Source organism: Adiantum capillus-veneris, chromosome 1, assembly GCF_014529385.1.
Source record: "Adiantum capillus-veneris isolate H3 chromosome 1, ASM1452938v2, whole genome shotgun sequence".
In the NCBI taxonomy this organism is placed as follows: domain Eukaryota; kingdom Viridiplantae; phylum Streptophyta; class Polypodiopsida; order Polypodiales; family Pteridaceae; genus Adiantum; species Adiantum capillus-veneris.
In genome coordinates this window covers 77,970,871-77,996,782 of record NC_140931.1, presented here as the reverse complement: position 1 = coordinate 77,996,782, position 25,912 = coordinate 77,970,871, and the positions used below count along the sequence as shown (strand labels likewise).

General features: G+C 43.5%; 1 pseudogene; it reads right to left on the bottom strand.

The window, feature by feature from the left end:
- Positions 1-13,406: 13,406 nt before the first annotated feature.
- On the bottom strand, positions 13,407-13,974 carry LOC147465016 (glutathione S-transferase U25 pseudogene; annotated as a pseudogene).
- Positions 13,975-25,912: the final 11,938 nt, after the last annotated feature.

Genomic DNA, 25,912 nt, shown 5'->3' with positions numbered 1-25,912 from the left:
GAGAGAGAGAGAGAGAGAGAGAGAGTCTATGTGTATTTTTTTAGTGTTCTTTGGAGAGAGAGAGAGAGAGAGAGAGAAAGAGAGAGAGAGAGAGAGACTATGTGTGTTTTTGTTTGTGCTTTGGTGAGAGACAGATATATATATATCTATCTGGAGAGAGAGAGAGAGAGAGAGAGAGAGAGAGAGAGAGAGAGAGTGAGACTTGTCATGTTTCCTGATGAATAGGATTAAGGTCCAGTAGGCAGAAGAGGCTGAAACCAGACCCAGAGCTTGTGCCAAGATTTCAACCTTTGCAGGCTCAGTTGCTTAATGTTTCTGCCAAAAGAACTATTGACTTTTGTCAGGACATATCTGAAGAAAAGTCAATTGGTGAAGATCAATCAGAGAGGTCACTAGGGCAAGAGGATCCCTCACCCTACAAGGCTGTGGTGCCCTGTACAGTACTTCTGAAGAAAAATACAAGAAAGAGGAATATAGACTTCTCAGATGATGCAGATGTGCTAGAAAGTAGTCCCTGTGCAACTAAATGTAAAGCCAAAGAGGACGTGTCTTCTCTGGAAGACCCAGCTGCAACTGATGAGAGGCTGTTTGATTTTGCAGCATCTTGTGGTGCTGGGGACAAGTTTGATCTAGTTCATTCTATGTTTAATCCAAAGTTTGACATTGAAGACTTGTTAGCTCAGCACAGTAATTTCTTGCAGTCCTACAGAGATAAGTTTGAAGTGATGGTGCAGGTAGGGAGGGTTGTTCTGCCTACTATGACTCTTGTGCATTTAAATGACTGTGGTGGAAAGGGACAGGGACTGAAGAAGTATAGGGAATTACCACCTTCTTGCCGACATTCAGCCTGCCCTTTGCATAAAAAAGAATGCAAACTCATTCAGGAAGCCTTTGGCTTTATGATTTACCTGAACAGCCTGTTTTGATTCCTCATGCAGAATCCTGATGAGGTGTTAGAGGAGCAGGATGCAGCACCAGATGAAGAATGCGAGGAGACAACTCATATACAAGAAGTCGAGGAGTTTGAAGACACGGTCGACCTTGAGGTTGAGGCAATTGAAGTACAAAGAAGTAAGATGCTCTTTGTGAAAACCACAGAAATCAAACTTCCATTGGATGTCAGTAACTTCACTGAGAAGCATGCTCAGATGATGTTTCCTGTTGTGCCTGACTTCAGGATTGGAGACAGGACCTATATCTTCTTACATGATGTGCAAAGTGTATTTTATTTAAGGGAGGATTTCTCCCTGGCTATTATTTCCAGAGTCCAAGAGGAGAGGAGTGGATTTGTTTCAGAGGATAGTAGTGATGATGAGGTAATGGAAACATCCAGCAATCCAATGGAATGCCTTCGAAGATGCTTTGAGAAAGCTGAAAAATACAAGGAGACACTACCTGATGAAGCCACCTTCCAAGCAATAAGACAAAGCCTAAGACCATCAACAAGTAACAAAGAAGTGGAGGATTGGTTTAACCATTCAGGTCAGGGGTCAACTACATCTGTAGACCTGTGGCAAGAAAACCTCTTTCTGCAGGATGAGAGCTTCATGGTAACACTCTCTCTCTCTCTCTCTCTCTCTCTCTCTCTCTCTCTCTCTCTCTCTCTCTCTCTCTCTCTCTCTCTCTCTTTGTGTCACTTTTGACATGATATGTGCAGTCTTGGATTGCTGACAAGGATGAATTCCTTCGGCGCCGGACTCGAGAGTATCGAGGAAGGGATGCGGCCCTAGCGCAGTACCTTTTAAAGCTTTGCGAGTCGCCGATAGTAGTTTTTCACAATTCCATATCACAAGAGGGTTCAATAGAAACTTACACATTCAAGACACTATCACGCTTCTTGGGTGGACCGGTGCTGGCCAAAAGTGCAGATAAAGTCATTCTTGTGGACAAAGTGTTTGCTAGAGATTGTTTTGGTTACTGCCCGGGCTATACAGGTGGTCGGGCAGCGTATTACTACACCTACACAGCAATGGCTCTAGCTCTTGGTAGACAAAACCCAGATGAACTTTTAGAGTATGGCAAACATCTCATTATTCGTTACAAGGGTGACGTGCCAAAAAACAAAATTGAACCTTCAAAATCTTGATACACTTCAAGTAGCAATTGTATAAGATCATGTATTACATAAATTTTGTACAATGTCATCCACTCAGAGTATCTTTCTCCACTTGTGATTCACATACACCATTGTCTCTCTCCACCTTCGTTGACTTTCACGAGCTCCGGAGTTGTTGTATGCCATTGATCTTTTAACTTTTTGTTGTTGTAAATGTCTGATGGCTTGTTCTGTTGCTGAATTTGCCAAGACTTCTTTTGCCTTCATTCTATGAATGATTCTACGATAGAACCATTCAAATAGTTCTCTCAAAATGTTAGCCTTGATTCGAGAGCCACCATGTCGTGTGTGCCTGAAATAAGCATTTCTCGCCATGTAATGAGACTTTTCCATCCCTTGGGTATTCCATATTGCCGGGTTCCCATACTTTTGTATAAAATATGGTAAATGATTGAAGATGATGTGTTGGATATGAAAACAGATTAGTTAAAATGTTTTACAGTCACATATTTGTACATAAGAGAGAAAGAAATACATGATAATACCATGTAGTGAGTAATCTGGGTGTCTGTCCATGCTGTCTTGAATGATTTTTTTAGAAGGGTGAGATTTTCCTTGAACTTGTTCATATCACCTTGTGACCAGTCATCTTTGTCGCACATCAAAAATAGGATGTCTATTGATCGCCAAACCTCAGCCTTCGCGTTACGAGTAGTTGGTTCGTGGTCTTTGACTGCAATATGTAGCTTTTTCCAGCTCTGATACTCTACCTTGCTAACATAAGATGTGTTATATATTTTTCCATGTTTTGTTAGCTTCGGATCTCTTGTACCTTGGGGCTTAGATAAAAACCTCCTTGCCTTCACCCCACCGATGGATGGTTTGCATGGGACATCCTTCTCAGCAGTTGATCTCTTTTCATCCCGCTGGATTTTCACATTGCCACCATGAAGCCCCATATCCGACAGTACCATTTCTAAGCACTGCAGGGCTACTTGTCGTTCTGCGGAGTTCTTAATCTTCCAAGCAAACCCGATGTATAAGTAGACCAATTTCTCCACAATTCTACAAAGGGCATGCATTGTACAAATGTGGACATTCACAAGTGGTATTTTCAAAACCGGTCGAAAAGCAGGATCCTCAATGTGACGTGTTGGAGCTTTTCTCCACCACTTTGGGTCCATGACCTTTGTAGGCTCCATGCAGAACAAACACGGCGACTTTGCCATTGCACCCATTCCACAATTATACATGCACTTTAATGTTTTGAGGTCACCTGCAAGATGCCAGTGAACTTGAAAGTCTCCCCTTCCATCTAAACGTAGTACCTCTCCCTGGTTAGTCTGTCGATCAATCACCTCCGGAATATTAGTTCGATGGAACACCCAATATAGAATCTCATGATCTTCTTTCTTTACCTGCAACACAAAATAAATGAGACTTAAGTAGATGTGAACATTTGAGCTTACCTGAGAATCTCGCTTACCTCAAACGCACCAAACCACCATATGTTAGATTCTGATTGAACACTAAAATATAAAGGATCATCACTGGGACACTTTGAGAGGGCTCTATTCATTAAAGTAATAGTAACACGCTCTAGCTTTTTCTCTTTAACAAGGTCACACTCATCCAATTTTAACACAAAATGTAATACCCCTCGTGACTATTCAAATGTGATGTTGTAAAACTCCACCATTCTCTTCTGTAATATCCGCAGGTCCATAAAAATATTGTTGAACTCATCATATGCCATGTTTGCTCCATGGCCACTGTAAGTTGCTTTAATATGAAAGGGCTGTCCAAGATAGTCTCCCTGTGCCTCGTTAAGCTGAAGCCTCTCTTTCCAAACACTTGAGGCTGATGGTAGAAGTTTGGATTTTATACCCTTCCTAACAAAGATGGATGAGACAGACTTTTGGATAGCCAAATATCCTCTTTTGCTTACACCAAGTGAATCAAGTGTGCCTTGTATCTCTTTTGCAGGCACTGAGTTCTCTGAAATAAAGCGGTCCACTACATTTCGTTGTAGGACCTTAAACTTCTTGTCATGTACTATATCTACTGCCAGGCTTCTACTTATAAGTGTCTTCAATCTCTTTCCTATATTGGCTTTGGGATCAATGTTTTCCTTGTCAGGATAGATTGAATCTCTACATGAAGACAATGCATAAGTAAATAACAGAAAATTTGCTTCACTAACACTATTTAGGCACATGAAAACAATGCATAACAAGAAAAAACAAAAATATTACTTAACTAAGACAATGTAGCCAACCAAGAAGCATCACCTTAATGCTCGGATTATTTTCTTGAGACCTCCTGATGCAACCTGCAATGTTTCAAGATTGCGCAATTTCTTCTTTCGGATACGACCACCCAAGATGGTGTCCTTCATTTGACAACTTCGCACCTTTCCTTTCAGTTCTTGTACCTCTGTTTTATGTTGCAAAATGGTAACCTGATCTGTAGAATGTAAATGTGAAAGGCGAACAATCTCACATTGTTGAGCTTGGAGAATGCTCTTGTAAGTTTCAGCTTCTCTTGTAAGAGATTTACAATAACCCAGAAGGCCCTTTTCTCCATCACCAGCAAAGGTCAATAAGCTTGTAGGATTGACAAACGGTGGAGACGCATTAGTCATTGGATTCTTAGGGTAGAGAGAGCCTCTCGTCCAGATATCTATGTGTTTAGCTCCCTGAGCTCTGAGCGTGTCTATGGAAGCGGAAGGTATATGTGTGTTTGTTTTACTGCGCTTAATCAATGGTTGGTACTCATTGTCCAAATCAATGTGAAGGTGATATTTGGCTCGTTTCTGGGTAACATTTGTGCCATTTGAGGAGTGCGCCATTAGCCAAATGTGCAGGTTTAATGGAAAGTGAATAGCGGCTGCGCCTTCGTCCCTCCATGTTAGCCTCATTCCCTCCATATTGACGAGGTTCATTCAATGCAACTGAAAAGAGGATTATCCCTCAATCACTACGAACGAATGTTCAGAAGAGTAAGGAATCTACTTAAAGTACACTTTTTGAACTTTTACTATGAAAGACCCAGCTCTTTTATTTGCCATTTTTTCTAAAGAGAGAGTGCAAAAAATACATTTTCTTAGAAGGCCCTCCAAATGACCTCCGAAATTCCCTAATGCTGCCTTGAGGTCCGGACCGCATGGCGGCTGTAGCCTCCCATACCGAGTGCCGCCATCGCAGCTCACTGCCATTATTCTTGGGACTCGTCTATACTAAAGATAAAGGGGAGAGGGATTCCGGGATCCCTCCCCGCCACGTGTCGCTATATGCGAAGTCCCGGCCAGTGCTCACTGAAACCCACCCCCGGAATCTCCTCCCCCTGCCACTGTAAGTGCCACTGTCCAGACTCCAGAGGCGCATGCAGCAACTAGTCTCTCTCTTCATCTCTCTCTCAGGCGCATGCAGCAACAATAAACCCTGCACTGATTCGTGTGGTACGAACCGCACGATGCAACCCTGCACTGCAGAAGAGCCATGCCCGGGCCCCGGTCCCCAGGGTTCTCTCGCTCAGTGCTCACACAAGCACTGCAGAGGCAATAGTGCGCAATCACCTCGCGCTTCAGCTATGGGCATCGGGCGGCCCGGCGTGTGGCCCTGTGGACATTAAATATGAGCTTGCTGCCTTGAGGTCCGGACCGCATGGCGGCGGCAACCTCCCATATCGAGTGCCGCCATCGCAGCTCACTGCCACTATTCTTGGGACGAGAGAGAGAGAGAGAGAGAGAGAGAGAGAGAGAGAGAGAGAGGCACGGCAATATCACTGCCACACCTGGGCCATCGCTGCTCACTGCCAAACCAAACCAGACCTACAGGGCCATTGCTGCCATTTCACCGCCATCGTTGCCAAAACAAAACCAAACCTCACCGCCATCGTTGCAACCTCACCTCACCGCTAATCACTGCCAAGTTGCGCCAGCGCTAAGGTGTGCTCAATAGTGGAAGGATTGATAGGGCGGTACTCACCGATTACTGCCTAATGCTACCTGCAAAATATTGTGTATGGCCAGTATTTCCAAGATTTGGGTAAGGAAGCTGCAGCGTACCTATATAGCGGAAGGCAAGTTAGAAGGCAAGGCTGGGATTAGCCACTACTTAAATTCGGCACGCAAATTAGACACAACGGAATTAGCATTTAGAAGGGGTGAAGAATTGGGGGCGGCAGTAGACACATCACGAATATACTAGGCTCTGAGATTAAAGCGCTCACCAGCATATGGGACATAGATGTGCTCTGAATCTTTAATGTTGTGGGGAAGATTAAGAGCTGGTGCAAAAGAGGGCAGTACGTTTGGAGTACTGTAGGCATGCAGCATATTGTACTGAAGGCTCGATCTAGGTGTAGAGGGGGTATAATCTCTGAAGTGCACAGCTGGTGCTTGCAGCTCATGCCTCAGCTCAGTACTATAGTGGGGGAGGTAGAGCCAAGTAGGGAAATTGGTGCGCGCGCTCTCAGGACCCCGCATCGCAATCGCTGCACGATCATGCGCAAATGCAGCTTCCAGCACAATGTCGAATGTGCCTAGCCACTTGCGCTCTTTGGTGACGGGGTTTTGAATCTATGTCGCAAATCGGGCCCACCGCCATTGTCGCACCCGACGATACCCCGTGCCGGTGCACACTTGCATTCTTTTGATGTTGCTCATACTATGCCTATCGTAAGCACTCTGCACCAGCTCTTGATCTCTACCAGCTGCCCCACTGAATCGCTGGATTAGAACATGTTTTTAAAGAAAACCTTATTTGGAGTGTATTGGAGGAGGAAAGAGAGAGAGACAGAGCGCCATCTCCACTGAGGCTGAGAGAAAGAGAGCAATAACATCATTTCCAAACACATGTATATGTTGACAGCAATACTCTTGCAGATGCATCCCACGACTATAGGTACTATGCATCTTCAACATACATTCAGACAGAGCGCCATCTCCCACTGGGGCTGAGAGAGCACACCATCTACACTGGGGGCTGAGAGAAAGGGAGAGACAGCGTGCCATCTCCACTGAGGACAGCCACTGCCGGGAGAGAGACAACGCGCCATCATTGGGGGCAGCCACTGCTGTCATTGTTGCTGCCGAGATTGAGATAGAAGAGCAATGCCAAAGTCTTGCCATTCGAAGTGGAAGTTCATGAGATTATAAGGTAATGAGACTAGAGGCAGCCGAGTAGTAATTTGAGGCAGCCGAGGAGGCTAGCTGGATGCCTTTAGCAACATGAGCAAGAGTGGTAAACTCTGAGGTTGTTGTAAACCAGCCCCATCATTTTCAGCCAGACAATGGCAAAACCATTGTTGTAAGCATATGCATTCTCAGTTTCATAGAAATGGCAAACCATGGAGTACTAAGGAAGGCCGCCAAGCATTGAGCCCATCTTTGTGTGTGTGTGGAGTACCGTCAGTAGGAGACGAACCTAATCAGGCTGAAGCGGGAGGCCAAGCTGAAGGGAGGCTTCTATGTTGATCTTGAAGCAAAGTTACTGTCATTCGGATCCTAGGTATCAATGATATGCAGCCCAAGACACGAAAGATCTTACAGCTTCTTCGATTGAGATAGATCTTCAATGTCGTGTTCTTGAAAGTGAATAAGGCAACCATCAACATGCTTAGAAGGGTGGAGCCCTATGTTACGTATGGGTATCCTAACTTGAGCGTAAAAGAGTTGATTTTCATGAGATCACTATTGGTCCTCATTTCAAAACAAAGTAGCTAGGATGGAGTACATGTAGATATCATGGATTAAATGAGCTGAATGCCATTTTGCTTGGACTTTTGTAGTCTTTTCTGTCATAATTTTGGATGTTAGTGATTTGAGAGAGAGAGAGAGAGAGAGTGGCTCTTTGCTATCTGGGTCTGGGTCGTCACTAGCGGTTGCTTCGTCTTCGTTTGGGCAAGAAGGTTCTCAGACAGGTTCAAATTATGAAACTTTTAGTTATAATATGAGATTTTTAGTGTGATTATCCCTCTCAAATTTAGAGTTGGCCTGTTCATATGCGTGTGAAAAGGTTGCAAAGGCGGGTCCACAAAAAAGGTTTCCCGAGCCTTGGTAGAGAGATAAAATAGTGACTCTTTTTCTCTCTCACTCTATAAACTCTCAAAAGTCGATGTACATGCCACAAGATGAGGAAGTAAATAGGTAGAGTACCACTAAAACGGGAGAGTAAGAAATCCCCTTAGAAGAGGTGCATACCTAACAACACTACCCAAGGTAGTAATAAAAGCAACTAGGCTTGAAAATACAACTCCCTTGATCTCCATCCAAAGTGGGGAAGGAAGGGAGGCTTAATAGGATGTAGAGAGGGCCAGGCTCAGGTAGGTAGATGATAGATAAGAGGAGCTATCGGTAAAACACCCGTAATCAGCTAAAAAATGGTGAAACTAATGTTGATTAGGCCTTTGCAAAATACTAGAGGAGTAAATAGTTTTTGTGACAGAAATGCTCCAAATAGTCCTCCAAGCATGAGTCATGGCATCTTTGTAGAGGGCATTGTGTGCTCTGATACCACGTCACATTATGCAACAAAGGAAGGAAGAAAGAGGTGAGAGATAAATGGCTCACAAAAGCATGATACTAGAAAGTGATATGAGGATGAACGCTAGAAAGCCCAATCAATCGAGATTGCAAAATTGGTAGATAAAAGTAAAGGTGAAGTTGGATCCCTGGGCCACATTGTGCTCTGCTTAATAGCCTAGTAGCACTTCTTGAGAGAGGGCCACTTCCATCCGTCGGGACTCGGACCCTGCGTGTGCACGTGCGTGCTGCAATGCAAATGTAATCGGGGCACGGGCACGCGAGGGAGTCTCCTGCATGGGACTTCGTAGTAGCTTATTAGGCGATGAGGATCAAGGCCAGTCACACACAAGCAGGTAGCATGTGCTTGCAGGGCTTCAACAGCCTAGGCCCAAACCAACTGGGAATCGGCTGTGAAAAGGGAGGCAGAAGCCGCAGAACAAAGAACAAGTGCAACATTAGGGATTTCCACGGGAACTGGCAATCAAAAGGAAGGAAAACCGAGAAGCTCAGGTCAAGCGTTCAAAGCACTGCAAAATCTCGCAATACTCTTAATGTTTTGTGAGGGTTCCTGTAGGTCTTGCCTTATATGTGTGGGACTGGAGACATGGAGCATATATGTGCATTACAAGCGCCCCATGTCGTCAGTGGGACGCAGCTCTTAGGTCCGACTCCCGACTCCCGAGAGAGAGCGAGAGAGAGACAAGGTGAGTCCTGGTCGGATGACGGACTCCAGGCTCCTGCCCTACGCGCATACGTGTGTGCGCTGCAGTCGGCCATGTGCCGGCCCCGCCCTTCGTGAACCACTGAAAATCACCCGGTTTTTTGTTAAATTTTTAGGACTATTAGAGAGAGAGAGAGAGAGAGAGAGAGAGAGAGAGAGAGAGAACCAATAATCCCGAGGACAAGACTAATTAGCACAGGATTTTTACCTGAAAATCCTGTGGAGAGAGGGAGAGAGAGAGAGAGAGAGAGAGAGAGAGAGAGAGGCGATTATATGATGACTATGGTCAAAATACACATAGGAAGTTCACCACCCGACAACTATACTACTATTGGGGAAGTAGAGAGAGAGAGAGATGGTAAAGTGATGTGAGATCATGTGACAGTTGTTGATGGGTAATGTGCTCATTGGAAGAAGCCGTAATATCCTGCGCACATGGCAGACTAGGTTAATGGGAACAATCAAACTTTTTACCACAAAAAGTGACTTGACCAAGCTCTTTGGGTGCACATGCGCATGAACCAAGAAGATACTAAGAGCAAAACCTCTACCTGATCTGCAACAACAAGACGGTGTTGTTTGTGTAGGTTGTCAGCACCAGTACCTCACCATGTGGGATGGATGTGCCTCAGGACTAAATAACACATAGTATTAATGAGGGGGGGGTAAGGGGATCGAGGGCAGAGAAGTGCGCGCACGAAAATCGGAGAGGTTGCAGCCATAGATGGGCACAGACTAAACCCGGCCACAGATTAAACCCGGGCCATGGGTACAACATGTGCGCGCGGGTGGGATGGTTACCCCATGCATCACAATCTGGGCGACGAGGCCCTGGGTTCAAATCGAGTCGCCGCCCGGGTTCTTTTTCGCGTTGACTTGTCGCGCGTCCGGTTTAATCTGCCTCGGGCTCTCCGCATCCACTTCCGCGCCGTCGATCCCCCCACCCCCCCCCCCCCCCCCCCCCCCCCCCCCCCCCCCCCCCTCTTTAATGTTATGTGTCACTTAGTGTCGTAGATGTGCCAGGGACAAACATGTGTTGGAGCCACGTAATCGGCCGTTGGGTAGTTAACACCAACCAACACTACAAACACAGAAGTTCCCCATGGTTTTCAGCTTGCACTTGATGCTACTGCGCAATTTTCTTTGCTTCAAGCCACGTAAGTACCACATCATTAAAGCGCACTGAACCACTTATTGTGGTAGCTCATGTGCTCAAGGTATGAATCTGGAATGTTGCTAGAAACTAGGACTAATTGTTACATTTTATATGGTATGTGAAAACACTTAGAGCCGATAATTAGTAAGTGCCTATCATTATTTACTTTTACTGGGTGTAGCGAATGTGATGAGTACTATTGTGTCATGTCTGACGTGTGGAATCTGGCGGAATAGAGAGAAATAGACAAAGAGAGTCTGAGAGCCTACGACCGTCTGCCTGCCCTTTGGGGCTTGAGCCACCACGGTCCGCGTGTGCACACGAGTGACACGATGAACGTAGAGATAGTAGAGACCAACATGTGCCACTATATCTGAGGTTTCGGGAGTGCTCATTGCACACACCCCCGAGAATTAGTCCCTGCACATGCCTTGCACACATGAACAACATTGGCATCCGACACCTCTCTCTCTCTCTCTCTCTCTCTCTCTCTCTATATATATATATATATATGAGCACATAAGACCCATCCGTGTCCGACAGAAAGGAATCTGCCAAGAGCGTGAGCTCACGTGACATTCTTTTTTCTGGATGTCCCATGATTGGCTGGACAAAATCGCCCAGCACCCACCTCTTCCAATGCCTCCATGCTTCGTGGTTGCACCAATCAGCACAAAGCACTCCAACGGCCTCACAAAAATTGGGAGAGGAGCCGGGTTTGGGCCATGCGTGCAGAGAGAGAGAGAGAGAGAGAGAGAGAGAGAGTAGTAGAAGAGGGAGAGAGAGGAGAGGAGAGAGAGAGGGGTAGAGAGAGAGTAGTAGTAGTAGTAGTAGTAGTAGAGAGAGAGAGAGAGAGAGAGAGAGAGAGAAAGAGAGGATAACTTTTTTTGGCCGCGAAGCGGACAAAAAAGAGCAGGACAAACTGGCCGGTAGGCCGGTCTGGAATGCTAGTGATACTAGAAACTTGTGTGATTTTGTACGAAGTCATTGCTATTCAAGCAAAACCTAAAAGGTCATGCGTGGAAAGATGCATGCTTGTAGACAATGTACTAGGTTTCTTCTTTGATAGGAAAAGCAATAAAAAATAATATAGTAATTTCTTAAGCTTAAATAAATTTAATTTCTCATAATATGGCATCCGTATTATGATAAATTTCATAAATTCGAGATATTGTCACAAAATAGCACTAGACCTATGTAATTATAGACGCGCAAGATGATAGTAAAAAATATCGACCAATCATACATAAAAATAGCAAAATCTTAGCTAGGCTTGAAGACTATAAAGCTTTTATTGTAAGCATTCAAAGTAATCCACTTTCACAAATATATTGTAGTCATCCTAAGCTTAATAACATAAGTATGTCCACCTAATCTTTTTTCCATTTCTTTTTGTAGGAATCTAGGGAGATACATTTGTTTAAAGGGATGTAAAAGTAAAGATATGTGTTTTAGTTTGAATAGAAAAGGAAGCAGGCGTCCACGTGACCCATTCGTCAAGATTTTTGACAATTGAGAAATGTTCTTTAGTGGTTAACATGCAATTTGTCAGAGAATATCTAACAAAAAAAAAGAGAAGGCAATTATGTCTAAAATATTAACTAGCTCAAATACAATTTAAAATACAATCAGCTGTTATGGAAAGCTATAAAAACAAGTGATAAAATCACAAGGCTTGCAAGGCATGAAAAAAAATTCTTTTTGACATGCAATTTTTCAAGCCCTCTTTCATATGATTTGTGTAATGCAATCAACTCATATAATTTGCCATATATAACATTAACTTGAAGCTATAAGTACAAAAAATGACAGGCAATTTTGAGATTGTTTTGATAGGCAAAATAGCCCTTGACAATAAAAATAGGCATCAATTTTAGGCTTTGATATGAGGCTAGATCCCACTTTAAAATCACTACATCTCTAAGCTTTTAAAAAAAAACATAAGCACATAAAATTGAATTGAAAAAGCACCCTTAAGCTCTACACCCTAAGCTTTAGATTCCTATGCTCTACACCCACTTTAAAAATTTTACATTTTTAAGCTCTAGAGCCCTTTTTACAAATTTAAAACTGTAGATCTTTAAGTTGTAAATCCTACTTTAAAAGCTTTAAAGTTTTAAGTCCTAAAACTCTAGCGTCTCGTGTTGACCCTCCCCTTACTTGTGGATCCATGTAACATTTTCACTTTCTTTAATTCAAAGTGTTACCTTCTAATAAAAAGAAACTCTAGGTCCTCATTGGATCATTGGAGACCTTACTTTAAAAGTTCTACATCTTTGAGTTCTAAACTTAGCTTTAAAATCTCTAAAAATAAAATTAAAAAATCTTCAAAGATTAAAGCCCTAAATGATAAATTCCTTCCATAAAGTTTTAACTAACAAAAATGACAACTTTAGTCTATTACCTCAAGTTTCAAAGGGTGAACCAAATTCTCAAAATGAAAAGGTGGGTAAAAGAACTTCTCATATTTCAAAATGAAAAGGTGACTCTTGGGATTTGTGGAGCTTCTAAGGTTTTATCATTTAACATCTACTAATATGTGACCTGCGCGCGTTGCTGTGGCATTAAAAAAAAGATATCTAGTCATAAAATGTCATCTTTGACATGAAAATTTTTGAAATGCTTTCTTTCTACATATAAGGCACATTTATTTTATCAGTGTATTTAACAGATATTGGCACCTTGAAACTTGATGGCAATGGAAGCAAACATAGATCGTTGAATTGCTTATCTTTGCAAATGTTTTACTCATCATATTGAACTTAAGGGTGTGTTGCAGAATTGAGGGTATGATCTATAAGCATGTACTCTCTCTCTCTCTCTCTCTCTCTCTCTCTCTCTCTCTCTCTATATATATATATATATATATATATATATATGTATGTATATATATCTTGGGCTAGTTAAGATTAAGGTGCTTGAAGCCTCTTTCGGTATGCCTCCTTCACACGTGGCCACTCCAATACAGTCTCCTTCCACTGTCAAATGGGGGACACCTAGCAGCTTCCGAGATCTTGAACTCCCCCAAGGCCTCATAAGGCAGAGCAAGGGGGCCAAGGCAATGTCCACATACCCTATTCTCTACCCTCCAAAAAATCGACCTCCAACAAACATATCATGGAGAGCTCCATCCAATGTCTCGAGCGCCTCGACGAAGTCCTTCCGGCCTCGCCCTATCTTCTCTCCTTGGAAGCTTTGAACAATCCGCGCTCTAGCGTTGTAGAGCTTCTTGTCAGCAAAGTCTTCCCAAGAGTAGGGGGGATTGCACTGTGGTATTTATTGTCAGAAAGAAGGGATACATGACCTGGAGAGGGTCAAACTTCTTCAATGTATTGCAAAATGACCAAAGACTCACAAACATGGTTGCCGTTTTGGATGAGCATAGGGATCTTCTTGTGGATGGGGTTAACCTGAAGGAAGAACTCACTCTTGTTTTGAAGGTCTTCCTCTATGTACTCTTATTTTACCCCCTTTTCATAATTAAGGGCAATGAGGACCCGCAGGCCAAACATGATGGACCATCGGTGGAGAACCTTGAGCATCACTGTGGCCATGGCAAATTACAACACTTCACCAGCAATTGAGAAGCCAAGGAATTCGTTTTGATGTCTCTCTCTCTCTCTCTCTCTCTCTCTCTCTCTCTCTCTCTCTCTCTCTCTCTCTCTCTCTCTCTCTCACACACACACACACACACACACACACTCACACTCACAAACACACAAACACACACGCGCGTGCGTGGTGTACAATACCCTAGTCGCTTCTCTTAGTTCTCTATCTCTCTCCAGAGTCTAGCTAGTCTCTCTCCTCTCTCTCTCTCTCTGACTCTCTCTCTCTCTCTCTCTCTCTCTCTCTCTCTCTCTCTCTCTCTCTCTCTCTCTCTCTCTCTCTCTCTCTCTCTCTCTCTCTCTCTCACACACACACACACACACACACACACACACACAGTGTGCAAGAAAAACGGCTCCTATAGCATGCATAAACATACACTGTGTGCACAGACTGCATGCAACTACTGTAGCAAGTCGTCTCTCTCTCTCTCTCTCTCTCTCTCTCTCTCTCTCTCTCTCTCTCTCTCTCTCTCTCTCTCTCTCTCTCTCTCTCTCTCTCTCTCTCTCTCTCTCTCTCGTTTCGCATACATGCACGAATACGGACAGCAGTGCACATCTTGCAGTTGATCTCTTCAAAGTTTCCATGAGTTCCATGCATATCATCGAGGGCTTCGAGCTCACCGAGTTGGCGACAGCTCTTGCAAGTTGCAGCGTGCGAACTGCGCACACGCGCGCACACACACACACACACGCTCTGCCAGTACGAAATTATGAATATCGTGCTTGCCAATAACTCTTGCATTGTTGTGCACGCACACACACAGAGGTGACAGTACACACATGCTCTGCAGGTACACCGGACCAACATCATATCGTGCTGTTGCATCATCATTTCTCTCTCTCTCTCTCTCCCTCTCTCTCTCTCCAGTTTCTCTCTCACACACACACTGTCACAATGTCACTGTGTCACACACACACTAAGCGAACATGGATGATGGACATCAGTTGCAGCCTCCAAGATAGTACTAAATATTATGAGCACGTGCAACAGAAGAAGGAGAAACAAACACTCTTTGTAGAGCTTCTTGTCAACAAAGTCTGCCCAAGAGTAGAGGAGATTGCACTGTGGTATTTATTGCCAAAAAGAAGGGATACATGACCGAGAGAGGATCAAACTTCTTCAATGTGTTGCAGAACAACCAAAGACTTGCAAACAGGGTTGCCGTTGTGGATGAGCATACGGATCTTCTTGTGGATGGGGATAACCTGAAGCAAGAACTCGCTCTTGTTTTGAAGGTCTTCCTCCATGTACTCTTATTTTACCCCCTTTTCATAATTAAGGGCAATGAGGACCCGCAGACCAAACATGTAACATTTAATGGCCTAAAATCTTATTTGTAGCGGAAATTAGCATGAACATAGTGGGCATTTCATTAGAATAGATTCCTAATGAGAATTACAAGAGTGCTTGGGTGGAGAGAGCAACAAAAAGCATAACACCTAGTTAGATAGCATCGACAATACTTTCAAAAGAGAGAGCAATTAAACTATTGACAACAGTTGAGGACCGGATTTGCATGGAGCCGGTCCCCCCTCCAAAAGGCTTTGTATTATGGTTTCTCCCATCAAGAGAGACATTGTACAATACAATTCTTTGTGTTCCTTCAAGACTAGCTAGTGCAATGAAGATGGAAGCTTCATACACCAAGCAAAACACTTAATCAAACACAACTTGAATTATCCCCGTTCTCAGACCCAAGACCTCACACACCTTCGAAGATGGTGAGAGCTAGCAGGGTATGAGAGTAGATTGAGAGGAAAAAGAAGTATCTTACGAGAAAGAAATACATCTCCTCACATAATCACTCATATTAGCATAGCTTAGCTTAGTAATTAGCTTGGTAGAGAAGATGAGCATGCATTGAAGCTTGGCTCTTGGTTGGATTTGCATCCACATGCCAAGAGAGTGTTGATGTAGGCTTCTATCTCACAAGCTTGGAGTAGGTGATGAGCTCTCCATTAAAGCTTGGGAGGAGATAGAGTGTTTTCCCTTCACACATGGTCAAGTGTGAGAGTGTGAGAGTGAATGCCAAGCAAAAATCAGCCCCCCCTCTCTCTTGGGCGAGCCCTAGCTGCTAAGTTAGGCTGGCTTTTTCCTCATTGGACCTCCCCAGGTCAAGCCAATAGGAATTAAGTAGCATAAGTGATAGCCTTCTGACATGTGTCCCCCTTTCCCCTTTTGTGAGAGCTTTAGATAATTAAATAATTAAACTAAACTCTCATTGGACCCCTTTGCCTCCTGGCCAATAGGAATCAGGCAAGCCATGGGGCTTCTGAATGCTCATTGGACCCCTTGGGAGACTGCCCAATAGTCTTCTAGGACACTTAATTCTTATTGGTTTCTTTTATTAAATGTTTTTAAATTAATTAAACTAGATTTACTCTAGCTTAATTCTCATTGGTCCACTTCAAGGGTCTTCCAATAGGAATTGGGCACACCTTGTGGACATCTGGCCTAGGGAGCTGACATGTGTCCCTCATTCCCTTTGTGTAAAGGGAGCCTGTGTGTGTGTGTGTGGTTTTCTCTCTCATCCCCCTAGCTTTGGGGCTCGCCCCCTCCCTTGTAGGGATGCAGAAAGACTTTTTGGGCACACACACTCAGCATCCAATTTTCCCTAAGGTTGACCTTTGGACACAACCTTTGAATTTTGGAACCTTAGCATTTTGGAAGTCTTAATGGGCTGAACCTTAGGGTCTTTTTAGCCCGTTATTTCACATGGCTGTTTTGCAGATGGCCCCCCCTTTTGATCCCTATTTTCCCTCCTTTGGATCCCTACTGTGGCCGGTCTGCTAACTTAACCAATATTCTAGCTTTTTCTCCCTTGGCACTTCCCCACATTAAATGATCAGTTTAATATGAGAAAATCATTTAGGAGAATTAGATATTGATTATTATGACATTACCTCTCTCTTGAAATCATAGTCGTCCTCGACTATGGTGTAGAGAAGATAAAGCATATGCATGAGTCCTTTTCTTAGCGGGTAGAGGATCCCTATGTTACCCTACGACATCATTCCATAATGGATGACTAGTCCATTTGGCGCTTGAGAGCCTGAGGCTGCCGCAAGCATGTCTGCACATTAGTCCTATCAGTCTTCCATAGTAGAGTGACAAGCTCTACTTGGTGTTTGGGAGACGTCGTCTCCACAAACTTGATCTAAGCATGCATACTACTTTATTTTTGTGCACAAATAAAGAAAAAGAGAGTCTTATAAGACAAAATTTTTGTTCATTTTTTTTAACATTTTGTACATTTGCTTACTCTTGGGAAGCATTGTAAGCATTGACAAGGTTTAGGTTATCCTTTAATTGTATGCCTTGCATCCATCTAGCATCTTCAAAAGGATAATTCTTAAACTTAATAAGATATCGTCGGATAGTCTTACCGCCTCTTAATACCTTGTCTTCATGTCGGAGAATGGACTCGGGCTGCAGCACCTCCTCGTGGTCCTCGATCTCCGGTGGGTCTTCAATAGTTGGTTCTTGAGGTGGCTCTCCTTTGTAAGGCTTTAAGAGGCTCACATGAAAAGCATTGTGTATGAGCCAATGATTGGGCAACTTAAGTTGATAGGCCATCTCATTGATGGCCTAAGAATCTGGAAGGGACCATAGTACCTTTTTGCTAGTTTAGCATAGTACTTTTGGTGGCCCGTAGGATTCTTGCCCGTCGTGTGCCTTAAGCGAGCCTTGGAAACTTTAACAAGACCCAATCGTTTTCTTTAAAGGCTTGGGCTCTTCTGTGCTTGTCAGCAGCAGCCTTTTGCCTTTGCTGTGAGATAGAGATAGCATCCTTAATCTTTTGGAAAGATTCTTGTAGGTCTCGGCTATACTCATCTGCAGCGAAGATCTTCCCATGTACCTTAAGTAGCAAGGGACTTTTTGATCTTCCCTCAATTACCTCGAAAGGTGCTTTTCCTGTAGAAGTATGTACAGTGTTATTGTAAGCATACTCTACTAAGGGTAAGTACTTCTCCCATTGGGATCTTTGATCTACTTCCGTTACATAGGCTTTTAGTAGATCGAGAATAGTTAGGTTACCTATTTCACTTTGGCCATCAGTTTGTGGTGATAGGCCGAAGAGAAGTTTAGCCTTGTTCCTAAATTCTCAAAGAGACCCTTCCAGAAATTACTGGTCATTCTAGGATCTCTATCCGACACTATGGACATTGGCAAGCCATGGTACTTGAAAATTTGTGAAATGAAGAGGGTTGCCATTTGATGGGCTTTGATAGTCTTTTTGACAGGTATAAAATGAGCTTGTTTACTGAACCTGTCTACTATCGTCCATATTCCCGTATTCCCATGGATAGACTTAGGCAATCCAAAGATAAAATCCATGGATATGCTCTCCCACGGTGAATTAGGGATTGGCAAGGGTTGAAGCAATCCAAGTTGCTTCCCTCTATCAAATTTTGTCTTTTGACATACCACACATTTGGAAACATACTCATGTATGTTCACTTTCATGGTAGGCCAATAGAAATATGTTTCAATTCCCTTTAGGGTAGACTGAATCCCTCTATGCCCCGCATATGGGGGAGCATGAGATTCATACATTACTTTCTCACGTAGTGAGTTAGTAACGCATAGTCTATTGCCATAGAGAAGATACCATCTTGTAAAGTAAATGGTTCTTCTTTCTTCCCTAAGGCAAGGACTGAAATCACATCTCTAAAATCGGGATCAATAGCATACTCATCTATCATTAAAGATAGATCATTGTGAGTTGCTATGGAAACCGCATTCACTCTCGGTCGTCTTGAGAGTGCATCGGCTACTTGATTATGCTTGCCAGCAATGTGAGCAATATGAAAATGAAATTGCGAAAGGAAATTTGCCCACCTCATTTGTTTGTCGGAGAGCTTGGTCTGCGTCATGAAGTACTTAAGACTTTGGTGATCCGTTCGCAGAATAAAAGGAGTCCCCAATAAATAGTGCTTCCATGAGTCTAAGGCATGTAGAACTGCAAGGAGTTCTTTTTCGTATATGCCTAGAGCTTGCTCAACAGGGTCGAGCCTTCGACTCTCATAGCCTATGGCGTGCCCTTCTTGGAGCAAAACAGCCCCAAGGCAATCACCACAAGCATCACATTGGACCTCAAATGGTTTTGAGAGATCCGGTAGTGTAAGCACAGGTTGAGAGATAAGCTTTTCTTTAAGCTTTTCGAAAGCATTGTTCTCCTTAGCAGACCACGTATACCTAACATTTTTCTTTGTTAGGTCATGTAATGGTCCCGCAATTTGTGAGAACTTTTCTATGAAGCGTCTATAGTATGCACACATACCTATAAAGCTTCTTAGTTCATGAAGATTCCTTGGTTTAGGCCATCCTTTTATTACCTCTAACTTGGATGGATCCATTTGGATTCCATCTTGAGAGATAATGTGACCTAAATATTGAATCTCTTGCAAGAAAAATTCACTTTTCTTTCGATTAACATAAAGTTTATTCTCTCTTAAAACTTGAAATATTACCTGGAGGTGTTGCTTATGTTCCTCTAAAGAATTAGAGTAGATGATAATATCATCAAAGAACACTCCAGTGAAGGTTCGATGAGGTCTGAACAGATTCTCCATCAAGCGGTTAAATGTGGCTGGTGCATTAGTCAAGCCAAAAGGCATGACAATGTATTCGTAAAGACCAAATGTAGTACGAAATGCGGTCTTTACAATGTCTTGATCAACTATCCTTATTTGATGATAGCCACTTTTTAGGTCAATCCTACTGAAGTAGGTCGATCCTTGTAGCTTATCAAATAGGTCTTCTACCCGTGGAACGGGAAACCTATTCTTGATAGTGATCCTATTTAGTGCTCTATAGTCGACACACATACGATATGTGCCGTCTTTCTTTTGCACTAATAGCACAGGTGAGCAAAATGGAGATGAGCTAGGCCTAACCATGCCCTTCTCAATTAACTCATGCACTTGCCGCATAATCTCCTCTTGTTGAGCTTGAGAAACTCTATAAGGAGGTTTATTAGGCGGTGAACTTCCTGGAAGAAGTTCAATTGCATGGTCGTCATTACCTCGTTTAGGAGGTAGCTCACAAGGGATGTCGTCAATAAAGACATCTTGAAACCCCTTGAGAAAATTGGATAACTCTAATTCCTTTTGGTTGCTTTTATTTTCTTTTGCTAAAGCATTAGGTTCATTTTGAGAATCTTTAACAAAAATCATGTACACGGAAATAGAGCTCTTTATTGACTTGTTGAAAGCTGGTGTATGTACAATGGGGATGGTGTTACCCATCTCCCTAGCATCTATATACATGTCCTTTTCCCTGAACTTAAAGGAGATTCTCCTTTCAGGAAATTTAACATGGGCAGCCAAACGGTCAAACCATGGTGCCCCTAGGATTACATCCTCATGCTTGAGAGGAGAGATAAAGAAATCCTCTTTGTCCACATAGCCTTGGACATGAAGCCTCAATTTCCCGATTAAGGGAGTAACTGAAGCTTCTTGCCCCTTGAAGGCACTGTCTGCAGGTAGGATATCTCCCATCTCGTAGGATTGTATGCCTAGCTTGGTGGCTAACTCCATAGATATGAAATTGTGAGTAGAACCAAGGTCAAAGAGAATAAAAGCATCATGTTCTCTTACCTTTCCCCAAGCATGGCATAGAGGAGATCCTTTGTGGTGAGTTTGGTGAATCTCCTCCTCTTGGATTTCAACCAAAGAAGCTCTAGGAGGATCTTGGCGGTTGTTCTTTTGGGGACAAGCGCGGTACGCATGCCCTTGTTCGCCGCACTTGAAACACCGGTTATCTTTACGATAACGCTCAAGCTCTTCAGGAGAGAGTTTATTCTTTCCTTTGTAAACTCCCTTCTCTTTAGCTTTGTTGGAATTGCCCTTAGGAGACTTTTGGACATTGTCCTTCCCCTTAGGCTCATTGGTACCTTTGTTTTCCGGGGGCTTATTATTTCTTTTACCCCCCGTTTGGAAATTGATTCGCGAGGCCACCATAGTATGGTGTATTACCGCCGATATGGTACGTGGCCTTTGGGAGTTGACATACTCCGCCATTTCTTCGGTTAAGCGCGCACAAAATTGTTGCTTTTGCTCTCCAAAATCCAACTTTTTGAAGACAGTGGCTTTGAGTTGTAGGTCCCAAAACTTGTCTACATATTTGTGGATGGATTCATTGGGAGAGAGCTTTAAGCTTCGCCATTCGGTGAGTACTTTGTCTTTGGCATCGGTGGCCAAAAACTGCTTCATAATGGAAGCTCTTAAAGCCTTCCATGTTCGTGGAGCTTCACCGTTGGCTCGTAGGCTAGACCACCATTGTCTGGCGGACTTTTGAAAGTGCATAGCTACATGGCGTAGCTTAGAGGACTCCGTGAAGCCCTCATCTCCAAACGCCGCATCGAATTGCTGGATAAAGGCCAAAACTTTGTCTGTAGCACCGAAGGTGCCATCATAGGTAAGGAAAGAGATGCTCTTCCCTCCCTCTTTGAATTTCTTCAGCTTGGACGACCTCTTCCATGCGGCATAGGATTTCCTATGGCCTCTTCTTTTTGATGGTTCAAAAGTTGCACCATCACTTTCTTCAGAAGATGAAGAATTTGAAGAAGGTGGAGAAGAGGGTGACCTCTTTCTCGCCTTTTTCCTGTCTTGATCTTTGTCGTCTTCACCATAGCTTTCATAAGAGGAAGAGGATAAAGAAGATGGAGAAGAGGGTGTCCTCTTTCTCGCCTTTTTCTTCTCTTGCTTTTTATCATCCCTCTTTGAATTATGGCGTGGAGAAGAGTGTGATGGTCTTCTCCGCTTTGGTGGTGATGGAGAGCGTTTAGCCCGCCGTCTTCGTGGAGCCATCTCCGCCGAGGTGGCGGGAGACTCGCTTCTTTCTCGTTCCTTTCGGTGGAGGCTCTTGAGTTCTCCTTTGGGAAGGAGATGCATCATCAAGAAGTAAGTTCTTGAGCCCTTCATATGGATTCTCTTCTTCTTCCCGAATCGGAGAGAGACCTCTTTTGGTAGTCTCACAAGGAGGCTTCCTAGGTGTTCTCTCGTCATGGTGATGAGCTTGGAGAATCCCGTGAGCACGGAGCTGCCGTTGCACTTCACTTTAGAGAGATGGATTGCCCATGGCTTGTTGAAGCCTAGAAACAAGATAATTAACAAGCATTGAAGCATCATTAGTAGCTTGCTCATGAGCAAAATCAAAGTTATCAACATTAATTTCACTCTCTTTAATATTGTCAGCCATTCTAACAATTTTTAGGTGTAAACTTTTTAGGTGTACTTTGGCACTTCAAGCCCTAATTGCTACTCCTCTTTACCCCTTTAGAAAAAGCACTCAAGCTACTGTACCCGCGGCTCGAATACCATTAATTGCAAGGAATAGAAGAGAGGGTCTTTCGACACCAAAACATCACCGGCTCCTGTCAAGCTTCTAATAGCTCAATAGTGGTTAAGCCGTAGGCAAGCCCCGTAGGACTCCACTATTAAGACCATAGCTCTCGACGGTGATGCCCCGTTAACTGCACAAAGGCAGGCGCACTGCAAGGCTGAAAAATCCCTATTCTACTTACTCACAGGCAATTAATAATACCAACCATTTGTAGCTAGCTTGAGGACCTCCCTTCTTGAGCAAGAAAAGAGAAACCTTGAGCTCTGATACCAATGTAACATTTAATAGCCTAAAATCTTATTTGTAGCGGAAATTAGCATGAACATAGTGGGCATTTCATTAGAATAGATTCCTAATGAGAATTACAAGAGTGCTTGGGTGGAGAGAGCAACAAAAAGCATAACACCTAGTTAGATAGCATCGACAATACTTTCAAAAGAGAGAGCAATTAAACTATTGACAACAGTTGAGGACCGGATTTGCATGGAGCCGGTCCCCCCTCCAAAAGGCTTTGTATTATGGTTTCTCCCATCAAGAGAGACATTGTACAATACAATTCTTTGTGTTCCTTCAAGACTAGCTAGTGCAATGAAGATGGAAGCTTCATACACCAAGCAAAACACTTAATCAAACACAACTTGAATTATCCCCGTTCTCAGACCCAAGACCTCACACACCTTCGAAGATGGTGAGAGCTAGCAGGGTATGAGAGTAGATTGAGAGGAAAAAGAAGTATCTTACGAGAAAGAAATACATCTCCTCACATAATCACTCATATTAGCATAGCTTAGCTTAGTAATTAGCTTGGTAGAGAAGATGAGCATGCATTGAAGCTTGGCTCTTGGTTGGATTTGCATCCACATGCCAAGAGAGTGTTGATGTAGGCTTCTATCTCACAAGCTTGGAGTAGGTGATGAGCTCTCCATTAAAGCTTGGGAGGAGATAGAGTGTTTTCCCTTCACACATGGTCAAGTGTGAGAGTGTGAGAGTGAATGCCAAGCAAAAATCAGCCCCCCCTCTCTCTTGGGCGAGCCCTAGCTGCTAAGTTAGGCTGGCTTTTTCCTCATTGGACCTCCCCAGGTCAAGCCAATAGGAATTAAGCAGCATAAGTGATAGCCTTCTGACATGTGTCCCCCTTTCCCCTTTTGTGAGAGCTTTAGATAATTAAATAATTAAACTAAACTCTCATTGGACCCCTTTGCCTCCTGGCCAATAGGAATCAGGCAAGCCATGGGGCTTCTGAATGCTCATTGGACCCCTTGGGAGACTGCCCAATAGTCTTCTAGGACACTTAATTCTTATTGGTTTCTTTTATTAAATGTTTTTAAATTAATTAAACTAGATTTACTCTAGCTTAATTCTCATTGGTCCACTTCAAGGGTCTTCCAATAGGAATTGGGCACACCTTGTGGGCATCTGGCCTAGGGAGCTGACATGTGTCCCTCATTCCCTTTGTGTAAAGGGAGCCTGTGTGTGTGTGTGTGGTTTTCTCTCTCATCCCCCTAGCTTTGGGGCTCGCCCCCTCCCTTGTAGGGATGCAGAAAGACTTTTTGGGCACACACACTAAGCATCCAATTTTCCCTAAGGTTGACCTTTGGACACAACCTTTGAATTTTGGAACCTTAGCATTTTGGAAGTCTTAATGGGCTGAACCTTAGGGTCTTTTTAGCCCGTTATTTCACATGGCTGTTTTGCAGATGGCCCCCCCTTTTGATCCCTATTTTCCCTCCTTTGGATCCCTACTGTGGCCGGTCTGCTAACTTAACCAATATTCTAGCTTTTTCTCCCTTGGCACTTCCCCACATTAAATGATCAGTTTAATATGAGAAAATCATTTAGGAGAATTAGATATTGATTATTATGACAAAACATGTTGTACCATCGGTTGAGAACCTTGAGCGTCAATGTGGCCATGGCAAATTACAACACTGCACCAGCAATTGAGAAGCCAAGGAATTCGTTTTGAGCTCTCTCTCTCTCTCTCTCTCTCTCTCTCTCAATAATTTCCTATGACGTTAAAACAATTTTCTTCTTCCTCTCTCTCTGGTGCGAGCGACAAAAAGCTACAATGTTACGTGGATGCGCCAAGAGCCCTGGAGAATTTTGTAAGCTACTCTCTCAGTGTTCGGGAGAAATGTGTCTCAACTTAATAGCCTGTCGTTTCCAATTTCAAAATACTGGTTGAGGGCAAGGGGAAAAGAAGAAATTCCGCCCCAAAATAGAGAAAAATAGTGGTAAAACCCAGCAAATGCCCCTCATTTTCTAAAATTTCCTCCTAGCAACTCAAGGAAAGGAATTTTGTATGTTTGGAAAAGTGATTTTTCCTGAACTCTCTCTCTCTCTCTCTCTCTCTCTCTCTCTCTCTCTCTCTCTCTCTCTCTCTCTCTCTCTCTCTCTCTCTCTCTCTCTCTCTCTCCCTCTCTCTCTCTCTCTCTCTCTCTCTCTCTCTCTCTCTCTCTCTCTCTCTCTCTCTCTCTCTCTCTCTCTCTCGTTTCACATACACACACGAATACGGACAGCAGTGCACGTCTTGCAGCTGATCTCTTCCAATCTTCCATGAGTTCCATGCATACCATCGAGGGCTTCGAGCTCACCGAGTTGCCGACAGCTCTTGCAAGTTGCAGGGTGCGCACTACGCACATGGGCACACGCACACACATGCTCTGCAGGTACCAAATTATGAATATCGAGCTTGCCAACAACTCTTGCAGTGTCGTGCATGCGCACATACACAGAGGTGACAGTACACACATGCTCTGCACGTACACCGTACAAACATCATATCGTGCTATTGCATCATCATTTCTCTCTCTCTCTCTCTCTCTCTCTCTCTCTCTCTCTCTCTCTCTCTCTCTCTCTCTCTCTCTCTCTCTCTCTCTCTCTCTTGTTTTTCTCTCACAGACACATTGTCATAGTGTCGTTGTGTCACACACACTAAGCGAACATGGATGATGGACATCAATTGCAGCGTGCAAGATAGTACTAAATATTATGAGCACGTGCAGTAGAAGAAGGAGAAACAAATACTCTTTGCAGCAGAAGAAGGAGAATCAAACACGTGGATGCCTTCTTTGAGCTCAAAAAATTTAAGCTGCATTATATATAGTATAGAAGTATAGATTATCCTTTTAAAATTCAATAATATGTACCATGTTTTGACACCTCACATCCCCCTTTAACTCATCTCATTGATCTTCCTCCCCCCCCCCCCCCCCCCCCTCCTTCCTCCCCCTTATAACCCTACAACGCATAGATGTTATTCCCATGCTATGTACTTGAACAACACCACTCAAAGTTATGACCTTTGCACATCCATATCCTACACTCATATTCAAATGATAGAATAGCCCCACTACGGTGACCCAAATTCTTTCAACGTGACATGACTTGCCCATACGTTGAGAAGTGCACAATCAAAGTATAATGGGGATTTTAAAATATTGGAATTTGGTGTTTGTGCAAGTGCCTAGAGACGCAAGTTCGATTCCC